This window comes from Carassius carassius, chromosome 11 (genome assembly GCF_963082965.1).
Source record: "Carassius carassius chromosome 11, fCarCar2.1, whole genome shotgun sequence".
NCBI classification, from domain to species: Eukaryota; Metazoa; Chordata; class Actinopteri; order Cypriniformes; family Cyprinidae; genus Carassius; species Carassius carassius.
Window position 1 is genome coordinate 21,659,541 of NC_081765.1, and position 22,358 is coordinate 21,681,898.

Sequence of the window (22,358 nt, forward strand, 5' to 3'; positions counted from 1 at the left end):
TGACTACTGGTAAAAAGATTTCAAACACTCACACCAGTGGCAGAGCTTTAGGCTTTGAGCCTCTAGTGCAAGGAGAGTTAGGAGAAGTGTTTTTCCCCCATGGGCTTCAAAATGAGGTAAGGACTCTTTATATTTTCTTAGTTTGTCTTCCTGCTGTTCCAAGCTCAGATCTTTTCCCCTCTTCCAGTTTCGTAATTCACTTTAATGAAAGAATGTGCAGTTATAGCGGTCATCGATTTAGACTGATGAAGAACATTTGTACAGTACAATAATGTGGTCTATTACCTGCTTAATGAATTGCCTCTGTCCTGTTTGTACTGTCATAGACTCACATCCTGTCTAATTACTCCACAAACTAATAACCTTATTTCTTTCAGGAAACAGAAAACATTATTTGCATTTACTTTAATCATTACATCTGTCTTAAAAAGTAACAGATTTGTTGCAGTGTAATACATATTCCAATAATTTAGAAAAAGTTTTTCAAATTCGTTTAGACAATATTATTTATTAACTTTGCTTCTAAAAGAAATGAATACACTCTCACATAACACAGCTTTTTCACCAACAGTCATACAGTTAATAAAATGCATTGTTTAGTTGCAGAAAAGGTTTGTGGCCCATGACATTGGTGATATCCAGCCATTTCCTCACTTTCATGCCATTTGACCCTGACCTTTCCTTTCTTTTTTCATTACATGTACCGTCAGATTGCAAAAAAATAAATAAATAAATAAATAAACAATGTCTGTCTTGAAATGATCTATTCAAAGGTGCTGAATCCCAGCCTGTATACAATAGAGTTGAGCCATGGAGATTTAAAGAGGAAGATCAAGCGTCCTTTTAAGCACTCCCAGGCACTTCATCAGGAACTGCTCAAATTCAGGGCCCTCTTAAAAATCCCCCTGCCAAGCCAAATGTAAGATGTGCTGATTTCATCTTTAAATGCATACATTCTCTCACAAACACACCACAAGTCTTGAAAACACAATTCACCCCATTGCTTTTTGTGCTGCTGAGTGTTTTTATTTTTCAGTTGGGTGGGTGTACTCAATTTGCCCCAGATGTATTCTCATTAGCGCCCTTGAACCCTACGAAAAACCCTTTTCTCTGCCTCACTGCACTGTTACCTCTCAGTTAATCAAATCAGAGGTGCTTTCATGGACACACAACTCCAATCTTGTGAATTATTAAATATTGACAGTTAGGTTTCCTCTTTTTGACAGTCACTCAATCAAAAGGTCATTCAAAGGCCGTAAACTGTTTCGTGGAGGACACATCTCAATGTTACCACGACGACCTGATGCCCTCGTCAAGAAGGAGCAGCTCATCAGCAGAAAAGTTACATCTATTATTTTCAGTTCACTTCCAGAAACATCCAGAGCCACCGTGCACAGGCGTGTGCAGGAAATGGGCTACAGGTGCCGCATTCCCCAGGTCAAGCCACTTTTGAACCAGAAACAGCGGCAGAAGTGCCTGACCTGGGCTACAGAGAAGCAGCACTGGACTTTTGAACAAATTTTGCATGTCATTCGGAAATCAAGGTGCCAGAGTCTGGAGGAAGACTGGGGAGAAGGAAATGCCAAAATGCCTGAAGTCCAGTGTCAAGTACCCACAGTCAGTGATGGTCTGGGGTGCCATGTCAGCTGCAGGTGTTGGTCCACTGTGTTTTATCAAGGGCAGGGTCAATGCAGCTAGCTATCAGGAGATTTTGGAGCACTTCATGCTTCCATCTGCTGAAAAGCTTTATGGAGATGAAGATTTCATTTTTCAGCACGACCTGGCACTTGCTCACAGTGCCAAAACCACTGGTAAATGGTTTACTGACCATGGTATTACTGTGCTCAATTGGCCTGCCAACTCTCCTGACCTGAACCCCATAGAGAATCTGTGGGATATTGTGAAGAGAAAGTTTAGAGACGCAAGACCCAACACTCTGGATGAGCTTAAGGCCGCTATCGAAGCATCCTGGGCCTCAAATAACACCTCAGCAGTGCCACAGGCTGATTGCCTCCATGCCACGCCGCATTGAAGCAGTCATTTCTGCAAAAGGATTCCCGACCAAGTATTGAGTGCATAACTGAACATAATTATTTGAAGGTTGACTTTTTTTGTATTAAAAACACTTTTCTTTTATTGGTGGGATGAAATATGCTAACTTTTTGAGACAGGCATTTTGGGTTTTCATGAGCTGTATGCCAAAATCATCAGTATTAAAACAATAAAAGACCTGAAATATTTCAGTTGGTGTGCAATGAATCTAAAATATATGAAAGATTATTTTTTATCATTACATTATGGAAAATAATGAACTTTATCACAATATGCTAATTTTTTGAGAAAAACCTGTATATATATATATATATGTGTGTGTTTTATGATATAATTGCTGTAATTATATTTAAACCTGTTTATCTCAGTTCTAACAGCTTCAACTTGAGGACTATCTTAGGAATATATTGAAAATGCCTTTAAACAGGACACAACCTGCAACAGTAAGTCACAGCTCAAACATTTCTCCTTGTCCATGCCCTTACAAAAAGTACTGTTGCACTACCATGTGATGGTAATACAATGGCATTACTGAATGATCAAAGAGCATTAAAGAGTAGTGTTATTATCATGTTACCATGCCCAAAAATAGCACAATATTATGGTACTTTCTGTTAGTGTATAGTGAGTATATAAGATGATATATTTTTTACTCACTAATTTTACTAATATAATCTGTCTGTGCAGTATTATTGTTATCGTTGTGTCACATGATGGCAGAATGAAGGTTCTGGAAGGAACTCTACCTGCTGTGTCCACACTCATTAAAACAGCCTCTTTTGTAGAGAAAGTCTCTGAGAGGTGATTCCACACTTAGCTTAGTGCTTCACAGGCTAATTCTCTGACAGTCACACAATTAGCATTCGTTTGCAGGGCTAATTAAAGAGTACCTGTACCCGGAAACATTCGCCCCCTGCCTCAGTTTTCACCTCACACTTCCCTGGCTAATTATTAATGTAGAACAGGACTGTACAAAGCAGATGTACTTAATTTTAGTCATCATAACTAAAATGTTTCAAAGAACTTATATGATGATATTTTGGAAGTAACGGTGGTGTATGGCTCATATACATTTGCCATAAAGCTGGATTGAGGCTTATTGATGCTAACTGAATGTCATTTCAGCTTGAATTTCTGGAAGTGAGTCAGATCTCATTTATTCAGGATCTCGGACCAAAAGTAATTTAAGCATGTACATAATAACATGAAATAGAAAAAAGAACGCCTCATTCGTATTTGTTTATTTATGTTAATTTGCCTTGACAAAAGTGAAGGTCTGATCTTAAAGAAATCAGGAGGAAACACATTCTCTGTATGTTACTGGTGCAGATCCAACAGCGTCTGTTACCGGTGGTCCAAAAGGTGAGAGCTGTTTTACATGTTACACTCAGGAAATCATGATACTGTAATGAAAACCAGAATTTTTATTTTTCACCTTTCACAATGTGAGGATATAATATCTTTCTGAGAAAAACACTTCAATCAGTGTGTGATCTTTGTCTCATGGGTTCACAAGTAAGAACACCGAGCCCTGAAATGAATATTGGTGAATAACAGATGCTGATGTAGAACTTCTTGAATATCTTCATCTGTCCCTGACAGTGTTATTGTTTTTCTTTGACGAGCAGCTACAGTAACATTACACTTACATAATTCGCATGGCTCTTAAAAGCAAACACTGAAAGATTCAGCCCCAGTTCGGATTGCAGCCTTGCTGAGTTTTGGGTCATGGCATGTCTTCTGTTGCGGTTGTTTACTTATTTAGGTTATTATGATGTTTTCCCACAGCTGATAAAATGGCTCTCCCCCTTGTTTCATCTCTCATGCGGTGAATGCTTCATGTTTCAGATGTCTGGTGGTAAAGGACTCCTTTGTTCTCTACATGAGGCCAGAGGATGGCAAGTAGGCACTGTGATTCTATACGATAAGGGATTTCACATCAAATAGGGACCCGGGAGACCGGAGTCAGGCATGGAGTCACGATTGAGAATCTTTGCAGGCAGGTTGAGAATTTTTTTTTTATATATTTTAGCAATTTCATCATGCAATAATTGCTATTAAGCATGCTTTCAAAAGCTTTATATACATATATGTGCATATACTGTATATGTGTGTGTATTCTCAGTATTCTCTAAAAGCATTTTGTTTCTTTATATATTTATTTTATTTAGTTTTGTATTTAGTTTTGCAATGACAAAAACACATATTAATCAACAATTTTGTTTTGGACAGGGCACTTCCTATCAAACCGTCATGGGTCTTTCACACCTGTCAGAGAAAACACTACATCAAAATGAAGAGAAATTATCCTGCCACATTAATTATTTACATTAATTAAGATACTCCAATTTAAAACAGAAGACATAATTTATTATTTGTAAATATATTTAAATTGTACAATATTTTTTTTTATTTAAAGTATTACAGTAATCTCAGGCATTCAGCTAGTCCCTCATTCTTTGTTCTTTTTATGTTGACGTGAGCAACGCCTGCCAGAACATTTTCTCTGACACAGTTCTTAAATGAAGCGCCCTGTGCTACTTTTGAAGGTTTGTCAACGCAGCTGGATACTTTGATGGCATCGCTGATGCCCTGGAAGGAGCAAAGGAGGAAATCTTCATCACAGCCTGGTGGTACAGATTAAAATCATTTTCAATTACTCCCCATGTGCCTAGCTTTTACAATTCTGTGAGCGCTTATGTCGCACCTTTTAATGCACCATTTTTATATTTTTTTTTTTTTTTTTTTTTTTATCATTCCTATTTTTTGTGATGGAAATGTGATTTGAGGTGTTTTGCAAAAGGAGAAGAAATCATAAATGGTTTTATAGTACTGTGGTCTCATTGACTAATAATTTTAATAGTACCCACTGAACCAAGCAAGAATATATCTTTAAAGGAATAGTTCATTAGCAAGTGAAATTTCTGTCATGATTTACTCACCCTGTTGTTTTAAACTGTGTGACTTTCTTTCTGTGGAGGAGAATTTTGAAAAGATGCCCAGGATGTTCTTTAAAAATTAACTTTTTGTTTTTGATAGATTTAAGAAAAAGCCATAAATGTTTGGAACAACGTGAGGCTGAATTAATTGTTTGGGTGAACTATCCCATTAATATAAAAGAAATAAAGAATGAAAGATGTATAGAAGTTGTCAGAGCATTGATTGGGTTTGATATGGCCATCAGATTAAGCCCAGAAATCTTCCTCAAACGACCAGTAGTAGATGGGAACATGTGGAGATTAGACCATGTCCTCAAGCGGAAAGCAGTGAGTCTGAACACCTGCTCAAATCTGGACTTCATCCAGTTTCATTTTCCATTTCACACATCCATATATTATGTTGCACCTCACAGTTCACCCAGTTCTCTTTGGTTTTCCCAGTCCAAAAGTTGTTAAACAATGTTTTGTCATTTGTTAGCTCAGCAACAAGGAGGGAAGATATTTGTCATGCTCTACAAAGAAGTCGAGTTAGTGATGGGTCTCAACACGAAGAAGACCCTGATGGGACTTCACCCTAACATCAGAGTGAGTCGATCAGTATGTCAAACATTGTCAAAAGAGAATTTTGTCCAGAAATGTGAGTATTACAGAGGGGACCTGCCTCTCCAAATCAGCTTTTCACTCTTCTTTCATGTCTACACACATCTTTCCAAGAACTAAGGTTCAATCAAAACAAATCATAGAAAGCACAAGAGTACCCAGCATGCCCGATACCTCAGGACAAAAGAATAGCATGTTACTTTGATCCTGTTTGGACACTGCCAAAATTCTCTGTAGTAGAATGAGAGGGATTGCTGCGTTGGGAACCCTACGGATCGTGTCTGGAGATGGTCAGGTTCTTCCTTGCCGATCTTCTACATAAGAGCCTGAGGCTGTGAGGCTGCTTTCTCCCCTGGTGCCACAGAGCTTCTGTGGCACCATAGCGCTGTGGTATTCATCACCGTAGCACCCCAGGCCGGTGTGTGACTGACGTGCTGTCACATTATCTTATTGGAGCGCTGGTTGAGTCTTGGCAGAGGAGTGACTCTGAGAAGAGGCTTGGGATCTACACCCCAAGGATGTGTGCGACGAAGCAGCTGGGTGGAGGTATTCCTGAGCCCTGCTGGTGTAGAAACACCTGCCAGGGGCAGCATCCTCCAGAGACTTTACCAAAGCTGGTGGAGACGCAGCTGTTTCACACAAATGTTGACACCATCTACATTGTGGTGTTATTTTTGGCCAAGGGCCCACTGTGTTTCTTTAACTGATATTTGGGACATTTGGTCAATTTGCAAAAGAGTTTGTCGAATTCGATCTTGTAAAATCTAAGTGATGGAAGGATTCATTACATCATAGATCCAAAAAAAAAAACATTTTCAGGCAGGTTATCCTCGTATTCATATGTTCTGGTTGTATATTGGTTGCATATTGCATATTTTGTGTTATGTAATACTTCATTTGGGTACTTCATGTACCGTTCGAAAGTTTGGGGTCGGAATGATTTTTTAAATGTATTTGAAACACATTTATTTGATCAACCATAAATTTGTGAAATATTGTTACAATTTAAAAGTACTGTTTTCTATTTTAACATAGTTTAAGATGTCATTTATTCATGTGATGGCAAAGCTGGATTTTCAGCAGCCATTACTTGAGCAGTCTTCAGTGTCACATGATCCTTCAGAAATCAGTCTAATATATGCTTAATTGGTGCTCAAGAAACGTTTATTTTTATTATCATCACTGAAAACGGTTGTGCTGCGTAATATGTGGAAACTCTGATGCATTTGTTTCCATGATTCTTTAATGAACAGAGTTCAAAAGAGCAGCATTTATTTGAAAAAAATATTTTGGAACATTGTAAATGACTTTACTGTCACTTTTGATTAATTTTAAGCATCCTCCCTAAATAAAAGTATTAAATTCTTGTGAGAACTGTATTGTATAAGTAGTATATTTTGCACAACAAACATACAAGAAATAATGACAACTGTAAAAATTGTAATATTCTGAACAAAACCTCAGTCTTCATTGTTCTACCAGAAAGACTCAGGAGATAAAACGTACGAAGCATACATTTATTGACAACTCAGCAAGCATAATTATAAAGTTCTTTGGCGGAAGGCCCCGTCCATGGTTCGTAATCCGAGGGTAGCGGACCTGCATTTCCTGCCTGAAGACGAAGGCAGGGGCGCAGCCGACCCCCCCTGGAAGGTAAGGACAGGACCATCCTGGTGGTGGTGGGGAGGGTGGAGGTTGTTATCGAGGTAGCCACGATAGGCCAGACGCAGACAGCCACGATAGGCAGACACAGACAGGCCTCGATAGACCGTACAGAAATAGCCACGATAGGCCAGACGCAGACAGCCACGATAGGCAGACACAGACAGGCCTCGATAGCCAATACAGAAATAGCCACAATAGGCCAGACGCAGACAGCCACGATAGGCAGACACAGACAGGCCTCGATAGACCGTACAGAAATAGCCACGATAGGCCAGACGCAGACAGCCACGATAGGCAAACACAGACAGGCCTCGATAGACCGTACAGAAAAATAGCCACGATAGGCCAGACGCAGACAGCCACGATAGGCAGACACGGACAGGCCTCGATAGACCGTACAGGAATAGCCACGATAGGCCAGACGCAGACAGCCATGATAGGCAGACACAGACAGGCCTCGATAGACCGTACAGAAATAGCCATGATAGGCCAGACGCAGACAGGCCTCAGTAGACCATACAGATAGTAAGATTTTTTTATTTTTTTATTTATTTTGTATTTTTTTTTACCGCTAGTAACACCACCACCAGTAATTGCATGAATTTACCTGATTTCTAACAGGAGAGCTTGCTGAGCTTCGAGAATGGTCAGGTCTGATGTATGATTCGAACACTGAGGAAGACCATCTGCCCATGATCTTAATAGCTGACGTGAGACTCCTCGTTCAGCTGCTGAAGTAGCTGGTCCAATTCTGAATAATGGCTGGTATAGAGAGAGGGGGATAGACTGCAGCTTGAGAACAGCGGTTAAGGGGGTTCTAAAACAGGCCTTGGAAACGGGTGCTCCGTTAGGTAGAGTAAAGAGCGGTGCGTCTTTAGAAGTTCTAAGCCGGATTTTAAGGAATTTCACCGTGGCTGAGAAGGGACAGAAATTGATTTTATAAATTGTTAAGGTAGCACCAGAACCTTGCGCATCGGTTTGGAGTGCTTCAGAAGAGTGTGAAGAATTTAGGTCCAAATCGTAGATCTGAAAAGGAATGCCACGAGCAGGATCAAGTTAATTAGTTTCTGAGTGAATTCCCCTGGACGCATAAACCCGTAGAATGCAGATAAACACTGCCTCGAGAAGAATATTGAGGTACTTAGAAAGAAGGCCATAGCTGACGGAAGTAATCAATTTGCAATATGGCATGGTAAAGCAGATGTTTGTCTTTAATTTTGTTGGGAGATTTAGCTAACCCCTTAAGTAGTAATCGAACGGAATATTCAGAAAAAGGCTTTGAAAATTAGGATTATAAAATTCAGCGTAGAATTGGATGCCGGCAAGGAGTCTGCGAATAGAGAAATTTTAAGATTGCGATTTTTAAAATTAAAGACGAGAAAGGAGCAAACAGTCGAAATTGGAATAGGTAAAACAGAAATTTGGAAGGAAAACGAAACATTAGAAAAGCGGACCATGCTGACGTGTAGACTTTGAGTGTAGAGGGAGCGACGCCTTTAGAAATGCGATTTCTAGCTGACGCAAGCAGTTCGTTTAGTTTAGTATTATGTCTGCTAACGGAGGGCAGATTGAAGGATCCGAGTTGGCTGAGGGGCACAGCTGTCTGAAAGTCTGAAGTGTAATGTGAAGGCCGCAACAGCCGAGTAAGACTGAAGTCGAAGGTATGAGAGACAGAATGAACCAACACCAGTAGATGTGTGAAATAAACAAGCCTAGATTGCAGCTTAAAGTCCCCATAAAATCTAAATTGACTTAAACTTACTAGCACGCATTGTTAATCTTGATGTAACAATTAATCATTGTTTGTCTTCGTAATCTTTGTCGAAATCTGAACATTCCACTCTGTAATGCATAGTTTTTCTGATGACATCAGTTTGACAGCATGTGCAGACCTCCTTAACACACCCCTCCAGCCATTAGTTTGCTATGAGTGAGACTGAGACAAGGAGCGCAAACAAAACATGCCCGCTGATTAATATTTGGTTTAAACTGGAGATATGTCACTACTCTGAAATAAAGTCAGCAGCATCTTCGTGTCACATGGACTTAAGATGCATACTGAGCATTGAGCCGAATCTTACCTACGACTCAAATGAAAGGGTCCATATACACATCAGCTTGATAGATCCAGTGTTCATAATAGCGCTAGTCCAAGAGTAAGCCGTGTAAAGATGAGGTGAGAGCATTCCAGAACGAAGCATCCAGGAATAGACGAAAATTAAGCAATGACTGAATAAACAAAGATAGCATAGGATTAAAACCACAATTTAAGTGTGCTAGACGAAGCATATTTTTACAGAAATGCCAACGATCCTTATCAGTATAAAAGATTGTAGCTTTTATTACAAGCCTTAAAATGTCTCATTACGAAGGAGTTATTCGAAACATTGCATGCACTATAATCAACATCTTAATTATGCAGTGCGAGTCTGCTAGATAAACAAGCACGAAACGCCCAGTGCTTTATCTTGAACGTGTGGGTATAAAGCCTTGCAGAGAATAAAATGAATGGCCAAACGCCACAAGCACACGAAACCTTGGAAAGCACACGAAACTCCGAAAATTTTTCACATCCTCTGCCGAGAAAAGCCAAAGCTTGTATATCATCCGACACGAACGACCGCAGATAATCACCGCAACACGGAGCAAAGCCAAGGATCTCGTGTGCATCTTAGAGGAACGTCGAACTCGCTATAGTTTGCAGGACACAAACTTAACTATAGCGAGTAAATCAATAAACGCGACAGCTTGAACAAGGAACAATTGTGTCGGTATCTGCGGTTGTTATCACGTCGGCATCTGTGAACTCAAACATGTGTAAGTACGATCTTTTATACCAAAGTATAGAGACGTGATTGGATAATGAGGAAGGTAATTAGTGACGAAGTAATTGAGTCTTCCTGGCAGAACTTAGGCTAAAGCTTTCATTTCTTAAGTAAATAATTGCCTAGTGTCTTGTGCCCATCTCAATTGACTGACAGGTCATCCGACACCCTGATCATATGCCTTCCACAGCATTGCTCTAGGCTCATCAGGAGAAGTTGGTAGTGAATGACCAGTCACTCGCTTTCCTGGGAGGGATTGACCTGGCCTATGGAAGATTGGATGATTCCCAACACCGCCTGACTGATGTGGGAAGTGTGAGAAGAAGCCCTCAGCACAGTCCTGCTCTATCCCCCAGCCTCACTCATGTAAGACCACCACTATTACACAGTACTCTATAGGCAAGCATCATTACTATACTACATAGAATTATTAATCTCATAACCCATTCTGCTCCATCACTATGGATAAGAAGTTTGTGTTTTTAATTTATTTATTTTAAAGTTTTTTAAGTCTCTTATGCTTACCAATGCTGCATTTATTTGATTAAAATACAGTACAAATAGTTATATTATCAAATATTATTACAATTTAAAATAACTTTTCTTTATTAATATAACATTTTATACATTTATGTTTTTTAATGATGGCAAAAATGATTTTCAGCTGCTATTACTCCATCACATGTTCCTTCTAACATATTGATTTGGTGCTCACTAAACTATCAGTGTTGAAAACAGTTGTGCTTTGCAAGATTATTATCTTTTTTAGATTAGGAGTGACAATAAAATTAGAACAAGAAAATCCTTGTTATTTTTTTAGGGATTTATATTCAGAAAGAGGGCAAATCAGAAATAGATTTGATCACTTCTTCTCAGAGTCACAGAAGTGTAAGTGAATTGGACAGGAATAAACTTCTTGTAAATGTGACCCCTTGAGAGTGACCCCTCAATGTTTTTTAACATGCCATACATATTGCCAGCTGGGTTTTTTTCTGATATCTGTCAAAGACCTCAATGGGGGAAGTCAAAACACACCTGAGAGATGCTTGCTAAAGCCTCCTCTGAACATGTGTACCGATGCACCAATCAGTATTGAAAATAACATCTTCTGTTTAAAGCTACCTATTACAATGTAATGTAAATTCATCTGTAGGACCGTTGCATATTTATTTGTGTGTTATGTTATGAAGTAATTGTATTGATCTGTGATTCATACTTGAAAGCACTAAGAGCTAACCTAAATTAAAATTGTAGTGATTTATATTTTGAAGCTGTTCTAACAATGGTGCTCATAAAGGACTGGTCCAGACTGCATTTCAGTTGTATGCTTACTGGGATTGATTTTGTGGCGGGTAATTCAGGGCCTCTGCCTTCTTATTCTTTTCTTTTTCCAACGAGCAAATGCAAAATTGCAATTACAGAGCATCTGGGGCACCCTTGAAGGGCCTGTGGTTGATAATTCAAGTCCTTCTCACTGGGCCTTTCCTTCCCCCCTGAGAGCTGCATTAAACATAAAGGCCCTGCATGGATGAGTGAGTCAACAAATGACTGGGGCCACTAAATGGGAGCTTGATTTTGTCTGTATGCCACCTCTCCCGGCCTGCTGCCTACCTGCCTGCCATTGTGTCATTAAATATGGGTCTGAGCTTTTAAATAAACATGATTTGAACCCAGATGAAGGCACTTATTGCATTTACAAAGAGTCTTCTCTTAGCATGCTTGAGTGACTGTATCTATCAGTGCGGGGCTCCTCAACTGTAAAATCTTTGCTAATATACATGAAACTGTTACAGCTGTTAGTCTAACCTTTCAAAACGTCTCCTAAGGAGCACAGTGATATTTGCACTTAATAAAATTATGCCCACCAGGAGAATAGTGCTCTGACATTTGCCATTTGTCAAGTCGAGGGCAATATGGTCCCCCATGAGCCATTAACTCTCACACATCAGATAGCTTCCCTGGGCTGATGCCGCACGGGTGGCAATTACCATTCTCCCTGCATACTGCATGCTGACAGCTAGCCTGGCATATTAGCCATATAGTTAACATGGAAGTTTTCGTTGTTTAATGGTCCAGAGTGTGTATGGGAAAGGTTGTCTTCGCTGTTTGGCGCTGGATTGTGCACCAGTGAGAGTTCAGATAAAGACTAAGTCCATTTAAAAAACGAATTAAATACTACAAAGTGTAGAAAGAATCAAAGCAGACATACATCCCATGTTGCATACAATATATGTGAGTGTTTTAAAAAATAGGATACCAAAGGTGCCCAGAGCTTAATATTTGTGGTGGAGAATAAGTGTTGCTAAACTAAGGGAAAAAACTAAGGGAAATATATGATATATTGGAATGGATCAATTATAAAATTATAGATAGATAGATTCCATTATATGGACAAATACACATAGAGGCATTTTTCTAAACATCTTCATGTTCCACAGAAGAAATAAAGACACAGGTTTGGAACAAAATAAACAGGGTGAATAATTTATGAATTTTTTTTTTTTTTTATCTCTTTAAAATGTTTAAAGAAATTGTTTTATAAAGTAATTATTTAATATATGAACTTTATAGTATGAAGCAAAGTACATCAACATCAACAATGTACATACTTTTAGTGCATAGAATTATTGGTATGCAGCTATTAGCTTCAAAGCTTATTAAATAACACAAGTGTTGCTTATGTGTATTCATTTTTGTCGTGTAGCAGTCAGTTGCCACGGTAGAGGAGGGTGAGGACATGAAGCTTAACACAGTGGTAGAAGAAATTCAGACGGGAGAAGAGGAACAGGGAAAGCAGGAGATTCGGGCTCAGTGGAGGATCCAGGGGAGATCTGTGTGAGCTTCATTTTGCCCTTAGTGGAGGAACAGGGAGAAAACAACCTTAACCTTAAATTAATTGCCTTAAAATAAAGTGTGACCATTATGTGTCCAGTAATAGAAGTTTTACATTGATATAACAAATGCTTTGCTGTTACACAACAGAAGCTGTGTTTGTGTTCGTTATGTGTGTAGAACATTACAGTAGGTAAAGTCTTAATTCCAGGACACCTCTCACTCGGGAATGTTACACCAAGAGCCTTGCTATACTTTCCAGCGTACTCACATACAACCAAACACATCTGTGTGACATGCATATATTGATACGTAAATCCAGTGTCTATAAATTTATACACACACAACTAAACCTTATTCACAGAAGCTGACATGATACAGCTGAGAGAACTAATCAGTCTTTATAAGTTGATATATACTACTACTATACATTCTACTACTATACATACTACTATAGATTATATATATATATATACAGGTGCTGGTCATATAATTAGAATATCATCAAAAAGTTGATTTACTTCACTAATTCCGTTCAAAAAATGAAACTTGTATATTATATTCATTCATTACACACAGACTGATATATTTCAAATGTTCTTTTAATTTTGATGATTATAACTGACAACTAAGGAAAATCCCAAATTCAGTATCTCAGAAAATTTGAATATAACTTAAGACCAATACAAAGAAAGGATTTTTAGAAATCTTGGCCAACTAAAAAGTATAAAATGAAAAGTATGAGCATGTACAACACTCAATACTTAGTTGGGGCTCCTTTTGCCTGAATTACTGCAGCAATGCGGCGTGGCATGGAGTCGATCAGTCTGTGGCACTGCTCGGGTGTTATGAGAGCCCAGGTTGGGCTCTGAGTTTTTTTTACTCTGTTCTCCCTTAGTCTTCATCCATTCACTGTCATGTCTAATTGCTCTCTGATTTATCTGTCCCCTGGGTATTCTCCTAATTTGAAGTTTGAATTAAAATATAGCCTATCTTGCTGGATTACTACTGTGTTGTGTGCCTGTCTCCTAAGAGCACAAACCTATGACAAAACTCAACAAACCTTTTGATGATACAGAACAATTTAGTTAAAACCCAGATGAAGCATATCTGCAAATCACAGCCAAAATATCATGTATTGTTTTATTTTTATTTTTGTAATGGTAGCGCTTTAGACTTTAAGACAAAAACAAACTAGCAAACTAGACAAACAAAAATTACAACTATGCAAATTAAATGATCCCTCCAACACCGAAGTGAGGGAAAGAAGACATAGAAGTTGTTTTCCAACAATCTCTTGGCTGAGGTAGATAACTTAATTTCTGTATCTGTTTTGTGAATGTGACGTGGTTTTGCACCTAGTGACAGCTGGGTAGGACACAGCAGGAGAATGGAGACGTCTGAGATGAATGTAGTTAAATACTCTTAAAATGGTTGTGCATTGACAAAGACGCTGAAAGACAACACTGTTATGGCTTAAAAAGGCCTTTCTGTCATCTCTGTATAATGGTTTAGCTAATGTTATTATGAATTATAGTTTTGTTTTGTTTTTCTCTCTCTAGTTAAGATTTCATTGACAGGTTTAAGACACCACTGATGCCCTGACATGATATTGGGGTGCTGGTTCATGGGAATGCTGCAAGAGCTATTGCACGATATTTCATTCAGACATGGAACTTTACAAAGGTAGGAATTTAGAAACATTCTCAGCGATCTCAGTGTTTCTCCTTTAAACAGTACGATTAAATGAAAAGGAAATGGAGATCTTCTGCTACCTCGATTTAAAAGACTCAACATCTCAGAAAAAAAATAAACCTAAAATAAGTCCCAAACTGTTCTCAGAAATGTCAAGAAATCAAAAAATCTGAGATTTTAGGATTAACTAAATATTTAGCATTATTTAAACAATTTTAAAAGGAAAATTTTAGTTAAATTAAAACATCAAAAGTAAGTACCTTCTGAACCTTTTTTTTTTTTTTTTACTATAAAAGAGCAACCTATTAGCAAAATAATTTTAATCTGGGGAAGTTTTACATTTGAAAGTCAAATAATATAGTAATTTGAGTATATATTGAATTGTTTGTTATACAGTGCGACTATAAAGCATATCTTCATGAATGTCCAGAAAAAAAAAAAAATAATAATATATATAATTTTTTTTTTTTAATTGATAGAAAGTGCACAAGTACCCCCTCCATTCAGAAGTCTCAATGTAAGAACTAAAGATCACAGAGCATGCATGAAGCCGAGGTTTCCACCCTCTCTCAAGTCTTTTTGAAAAGACATCTTTATTAGCTTGAGCTTAGCACCCCCTGCAGTTGCTCATTGTGTCCTGTTCTGAATGCTGTCAGCATTCAATGGCCGCCCGTACTCTCAGCCCCCTTTCAGAGCAATTAGAGGCATTTTTACTTTGATTGTTCAGTAATTGAATTGGTTTGAGGCCTGTATGATTTCCTTTGGATTATGCCAGTCATATTTCAGGCTTGGCTAACGATCAGACACTCTGCTGGTGAATAATTAAAGGGGAGGAAGCCAGGTGTGTGTGTGGCAGAGAAGGACAAACAAAAGCCAGTTGAATGCCTCTGATGAGGTGTTTAGTGGAAATGAGAATTTACGGCTTAAAGACAGTCTCATTTATATCTTTTGCTGTTGATTAGGTAACGCCGCTCATCACATTCACAACAAAGAAAGTATTGTAAAGTGGGAACAATCCTGTCAGTGATTTGTTTGGAAGTAATGAGATATAATGACGACTAGCGTATACGCTGTGCATACTAGGTAGTGAATACACAGTACCGTTCAGAAGCTTGGCATAGGATTTTTTATGCATTTTTTAATGCATTTATTATGCAAGAAGGCTTATCAAAAAATACAGTGAAACATGAATATTGTAAAATTTTATCGTTATCTAAAATAACTCTTTTCTATAGTAACATATTAAAAAATGTAGTTTAATGACGAATCTGAATTTTCAGCAACCATTACAGTCTGTAATGTCCCATTACTCTTTAGAAATAATTCTAATATTCTGATTTGATGCTCAAGAAATATGTTTTTTTTTTGAAAACATAAGAATTATTTTTTGTGGAAACTGTTACTTTTTATTTAAAGATTCTTCAATGAATAATAAAATTAAAAAACAGCATATATTTGAAACAGAAATCACTTGTAACTTTATAAATGTTTTACTTTCAGTTTTGATTTACGAATCTTCTTCACATAAATACGACCGAACTTTTGAACGGCAATATGTTTATATATTTTTTTTGTGCCTAAACTCAGAATTAAGATTATAAATAAACATTTGAATCCACATTGTAAAATACATCATCCTGCAGTCTTATCATCTAAACTTTTATTACAAATAACAGCTGACTTTTATTTTATTATTTACAAAAAATGCATTTTTACACGTGCTAAACTAACTTGCTATTATCTACTATCACAGAGTTAGAATTAGCAGCTATTCTCAACTCTCTAATCATATGATCAGTGTTTTAACTTTACGCTTATGTTCTGTACCTGTAATATGAAGAAAAAATTGAATTAGTTTAATTCAAGCCTTTTTTAGAACTGGTGATTCAGAAATGTGATTCACTATCAAGGTCACTGGAGTTATGAGTATCGCTTGGGCAGCTGCCAACAGCCTGTGAGCAGAGTTAATGTTAGTTCTCCCTCATCAGGGCTCAATGGATTTTAATCAACACATTATGCCAGTTGATAATTGCCTGAGAACCATCTGTTTATAACCATACAGCCCAGATTACCGCTTACCCACAGTGTAAGCTGACATGGTGTACAGCTCGCTAATTTGCACCACAAGCATTTCCTTTAACAGGGGTGAAAACATCAAGAAAACTAAAACTTCCAAAGAAACTCCAACTTAAATGAACAAAATATGTTTTGTGACTTTTGATGTAATGACACTGTTTTATACAGAACAGAACAGAAAGTCTAGATGAATCAAAAACAAAACAATGTGACCAAATATTGTGAAGAAGAAAAAAAAAGTAGATAATTGGTAGAGGGTGGCAACATCAACATTTCTTTTGTTTCCCAGGAAACAAAGCTCATCTCATCTTCAAACGACCTTTTGAACCATGTTCCCGGCCCAGTTGAAAACAGTCTGAGTATAGTCTAGTTAGGACAATAGCCATTAAAAACCTACTTTTGGAAAACCTTCGCACACATAGCCATCAATTTACTGTAATCAGTGGCACTGTCTAAGACTATACAGAGGAACAGAGACTTTTATTCAGCCTCAAACAAACGCTCTCTGGGGAGTGGAGGGACCAGGCAGGGGTTGATGGTCAGCCCAACAGTCTATCTGGATGTGGCACAGTAATTAGCGCTCTTTAGGGGTGTGATTTTTGGAGTCAACATCGGGCGTTTCTGTCTGATCCCAATCAACTCTCCTTTTATTTGCTAGCTGGTGAAGAAGTGTGCGGGGGTGACGTGCTACCCCTGCCTCATGCCCAAGTCTCTATCCGCACCCATGGTGCCAGCTGAGTACAGCGGCAAATCAGCACAGGCTAATGTTCAGGTGAGATATCACCACCAAACCACATGGGTCCTGCTTTGAACCGGCAATATTGGCGAAATCATCCATGTCTTTTCTAGAATAATTTTGGAGAATCCGAGTTTGCACTAATATGTACTAAGAAATATGTGTTGTGTGATAATTGAAACCATCCATTGTGATTCTATCTTTTTCCCCCAAGCTTTTTTTTCTATTGGGACACAGGTCCACGAGGAGTCGATTCATTTAGTGTATCAGCCATCCAGAACAACAAACATTTAATCTACAGAGGTCAAATATATGACCACAAATGTATATCAACTTCACAGTTTGGTATAGGGCCTATGTCTGGTCTTCAGTGCAGAGTAAAAAAAAAAATTGTTTTTAGGTGCTCAGTAACCATGCATACATTTTATGAACTTTGATTCCAATTTGTATTTCAGAAGTGCTGTTTTATTCCAACTATCAATTCATTGAAGAGTGCTCAAGTAAAATATAGAAAACCATTTTATGGCACTGTAAAATTGTAATGTTCTGATTTTGGTCATACAAATAAAGCTGTGGTGAGCCTAAGGAACCTCTTTCAAAAACATTAAAAAAAAATCTTACTGACACCAAACTTTTGATTGATATTGTTTAAATATGTACAATATCATGCACATGTGTTAAATATGTGAACCAACTAATAAATCAACTGATGAGATTTTGCTTCTGATGCAGTTCCTGTGCCTTATTTGCAGTCCAAGCCATCAAAGCAATCATGCACTTTAATTACAGGTAATAACCCTGCAAGCATGCGTCTACAGTTATCACCAAATTGCCACAATTAAGGGTAAAAATGCAACCTGAACGGCAGCTCGCAGCAAATTACACGTGTAATGTGTAAACAACTCCTCACGGACAACAGAGAGACGATTACAACCCCAGCTTCGACTCTCAACACTAGGCTAGATAAGAGGAGCAGTGAGGGTGCTGTGGTCACTGGGGTTCAGCGAGCGATGTGATTGGTTAGGTGAAGAAGAATTAAGAAATATAATTGGTGCAAGACAGGAAGTAGATGAAAAGAAACCCCTCTTTCTCTATTTCAGGACAATGTGCAGAGGGGAGCACTCCATTAGAGTCTCAAATGTGTGAGTGAGCAGACTAGTATGAAGAAAAATAAACCTACACTATATCTGTAAAATTTGCAAAAATCATGTCCGTATAATTCCTTATAACAGGACAAGAATGAAGAAAGTTGTTCGGATGTATTTGTATTTGTCTGCAGTGGCAGATTGCTGGCTCAAGTACATTTCATTTTGTGGTCTGCGCCCTCATGCTGACCTGGATGGGCAACCATTACTTTTGTCTTTTGTGTTCAGTTAGTGCATCCTTGCTGAATTCATTGAATTATTATTATTTGCAAATTAGTTAAAACAATTACTGGCTCTTAACTTTTGAATGGTAGCATATTACAATTTTTTTAATATTAAGCAGCAACTGTTTCATCATTGATAATAATAAGAAATACCACAACTTAGGTGCCCTTGAGCAAGGCATTGAACCCCCAACTGCTCCCTGGGCACTGCAGCATATGGCTGCCCACTGCTCCAGGTGTGTGTTCACTGCTCTGTGTGTGTGCACTTTGGATGGGTTAAATGCAGAGCACGAATTCTGAGTATGGGTAACCATACTTGGCTGAATGTCACTTCACTAAATGTTTCTTGAGCACCAAATCAGCATATTAGAATGATTTCTGAAGAATTATGTGACCCTGAAGACTGGAGGAATGATACTGAAAATTCAGCTTTGCCATCACAGGGATAAATTACATTTGAAGATATATTAAAATAGTAAATGCAGCCTTTGTAAGCATAAGATACTTTTTTAAAAGACACACACACAAACTGAATTGTGGTGTACATAGTGCCTAGACGTATGGACAGTCCATCTGCCTGCTCGACAAAATGGTTGAGCGCATTTTGAGACCCTATATTTTATTGAGAGGAGTACCTAACTTAACTCAAGCTGATTGAGCCATCTCTACCATCTGGTTGAGGTATGTTATGCCAAAAAAATCCACTAGATGTCAGAGTGTCAATCAACAGCACAAAGAAACAAAGAAATCACCCCTGTAATGTGAGCCCTTCTTGGTGACATTTTGCAAGGTAAGCATATATTTTTTTAACATATTACACTGTAAGAGCCCTAACTGTACAAAATTGTTACTTGGTGCCATGAAAAAACTTTAGTATGTTTTTAATAATTTTTCAAAAACATGCTCAACCAAACAGTTGACTTGTCACTTTATGATAAACGTAGAAAAGCAATGCCAATGTTTTCAGGTCATCCATATCTACAGTCAGAATGTACAATTTGCTGAAAATAAACTTCTGATCATTCATAGCTATGAATATAACACAGCTCTTGTTTATTTTTCATTAATCAGCTCATTAGTGGAGACAGCAAAACCTGAAGTGGATGTGTCAGACATAGGGAGACATACAAAACTTGCAGTGCTGGGGGTACTTCATCGCGAGGTTAGAGATCCACTGCAATAGAGGATCCGGATAATCACCCCGTCCGAGAAGAGGTAGCTGGTGACAGTCCTTTTGAGTCCCTGGATGAAGATGATGTTCCCTCAACAAGCATGTCCTCTACTAAGCTTCCATGTTAGAAAAGAAGAAAAGGCAAAAACACTCTAAAAACAGTTTCCTTGATGGAGCCAGAGGATACTCCTGGCTCAAGACTTACACTGCACAGCATTGCTGGTTTACAAAGAAATGCTCATTTATCTACAAAAATAAATAAATAAAATCCTGTTGCACTACCACACTTGACGACGTGTTTCTTGAATCATAAAAGCATAAAATGCCATTATATTACTATCTTTTCCTATTTTTTAGTTTTTTAGTTTTGAATGCAGAAAGAATGTTGGTTTTGTTACTTTTAGTTATTTCTGTTATTTTAGTTTAATGTTTAAAAAACAAGAAAACATAATTTCCTGTGTTAAAATGAAAACTTTAAATATTTTACGGCATACTTTAATAAATAAAGAAGATTCAATATAAAAAACTATTTTATTTAGATTTTCTTTTAATAAATTAGTATTATAGTTCACATTTTCTGATCTTTATAGTATGTGTATGAATTCTGGCATTTTTACCATTAAGTGACATCTCAACCATTTGGTAGAGGCAGATATTACAAACATTATGGCATGTTCTGAAAAAAAAAAAAGATTGAGTGTGGAAACTAGCGACATAAGAAGACAAAAAATGCAAACAAATAATTTTTCAAATGCCTTTTTCTTGGTGGGGCAGTTAAAGGGATAAGAAAATAATTGTATGTAAAGTTAGATCTAAATATTATATTATACTTGTAATATATATTATTATTGTTGTTAGGTTTATGCACACAAGATGGTCTTGCAAATGCACGTTATGTCATTTGAAATCTTTAAGCTGTAAACCTGTTAGTCGCCACTAGGGGCCACTGCGGTCAAACAAAACACATGTAATTGCGGACAAGTGCAGAATAACAAACAACAGATGTTTATGAAAAGCAAAGTCACGCCTGTCTCCTCAGTCATCACAAATGCATTATTAAAATCCCATTGACGTCGCTCAAATCCTGTTTGTCTTTATCAGTTCCAGTTATCCTCTTGTCCTTATGAATAAGCTTTGAAGAAGAAAAACGACAAATATCAGGGTTTTTCACTGAAATGTCCTTGAGGCTCTCAGTAGAGGTCACACCCCAGTGCAGATCCAGAGCACACTCCCAACACTCCCCACAGGCATTAACCATGATAGTGGGAAAAGCGTAAAAGTGTCTGATAGGTATCTGTGATCTGCAAACATCAATGACAGGAGAATGCTGGGAAAGAGAGACCGTGAGATGGCTGTGGTTGTTGAAGACAGAAATCCAGCCCTCTGTCTTGGATGAAGAGAGTTATCAGGCTGGCAGTTTCGCTCTGTCTCAACGGAAGGAGTGCTTCAGGTCTGCTTTCCTGTTACACGTGAGCAACATGACAACAGGATTTCCCTTTGCAGTGGGAGATTTCACAGTCCTGTGAAATACATCATTAATATTCATTGGGTGAATCCCGAAAATAAATGTCTGACTCTATTTTGACATTTTTCTTGAAGTGAAAGCCACAAAGATACAAAAAAATAAAAATAATAATTGTCATAAAAAGGCTTCATTTTCTTCATATTATTCTGATATATACTTGCATTATTTTTATGATTATTTTACACATTAAATTGGTACTAAATTCATGATGTAACTCCCTCCATTCATGTAAAACTAAACATTTATACACAAAATATTTTTTATGAAATCAGTTTAAATATATTGTTAATTTTTGCTTTATTAAAATTTAGAATTTTGTTGGGGAAATGTGCTTAATTCTTAAAATAAAAATAATGTATACATACTGCATAAAATATATCTGTAAATATTAGTCCTAAAACACAGTTCCTTCTCTTTATGTGAAATATTTTTTTTCTTTTTATTTTCATGTAAAATATGATCTAGTTTATATACAGCATAATTTAACACTGTTTATTTAAATATATTATCATATATTTTGTTTGCTCTGTTACATCACAAAGTGAGTTATTTTGAGTGTGAAAGCAATCTCTTTTTTTAGGCTTGTACTTGGCTTGCTGGGCAACGAGACATACATCAGTGAACCCATCAGTGACCGATTCTACAAGGAACTCCGGATGGTGACTGCAGCCAAGAACGCCAGTGTAGGCCTATATGACAAGGTAAATCACTCACAAAAGGTAAGAGCACAGCGCTGACCTTCCTCACCACACACTCGAAATAGCCCTTGATTCTTTCTGAGAACAGAGCTTCTTTTTATTACTGATTTTAGAAATGTGATTAACTGGCTTAGTCAGATGTTTACTTGTGCTCTGATTCTGCCTTTTCAGAATC

At 37.6% G+C, this 22,358-nt stretch overlaps 1 pseudogene; it reads left to right on the plus strand.

Annotated features, from left to right (window-relative positions):
• The first annotated feature begins 123 nt into the window (after positions 1 to 123).
• LOC132153271 (phospholipase D1-like) lies at positions 124 to 22,227 on the plus strand (annotated as a pseudogene).
• Positions 22,228 to 22,358: the final 131 nt, after the last annotated feature.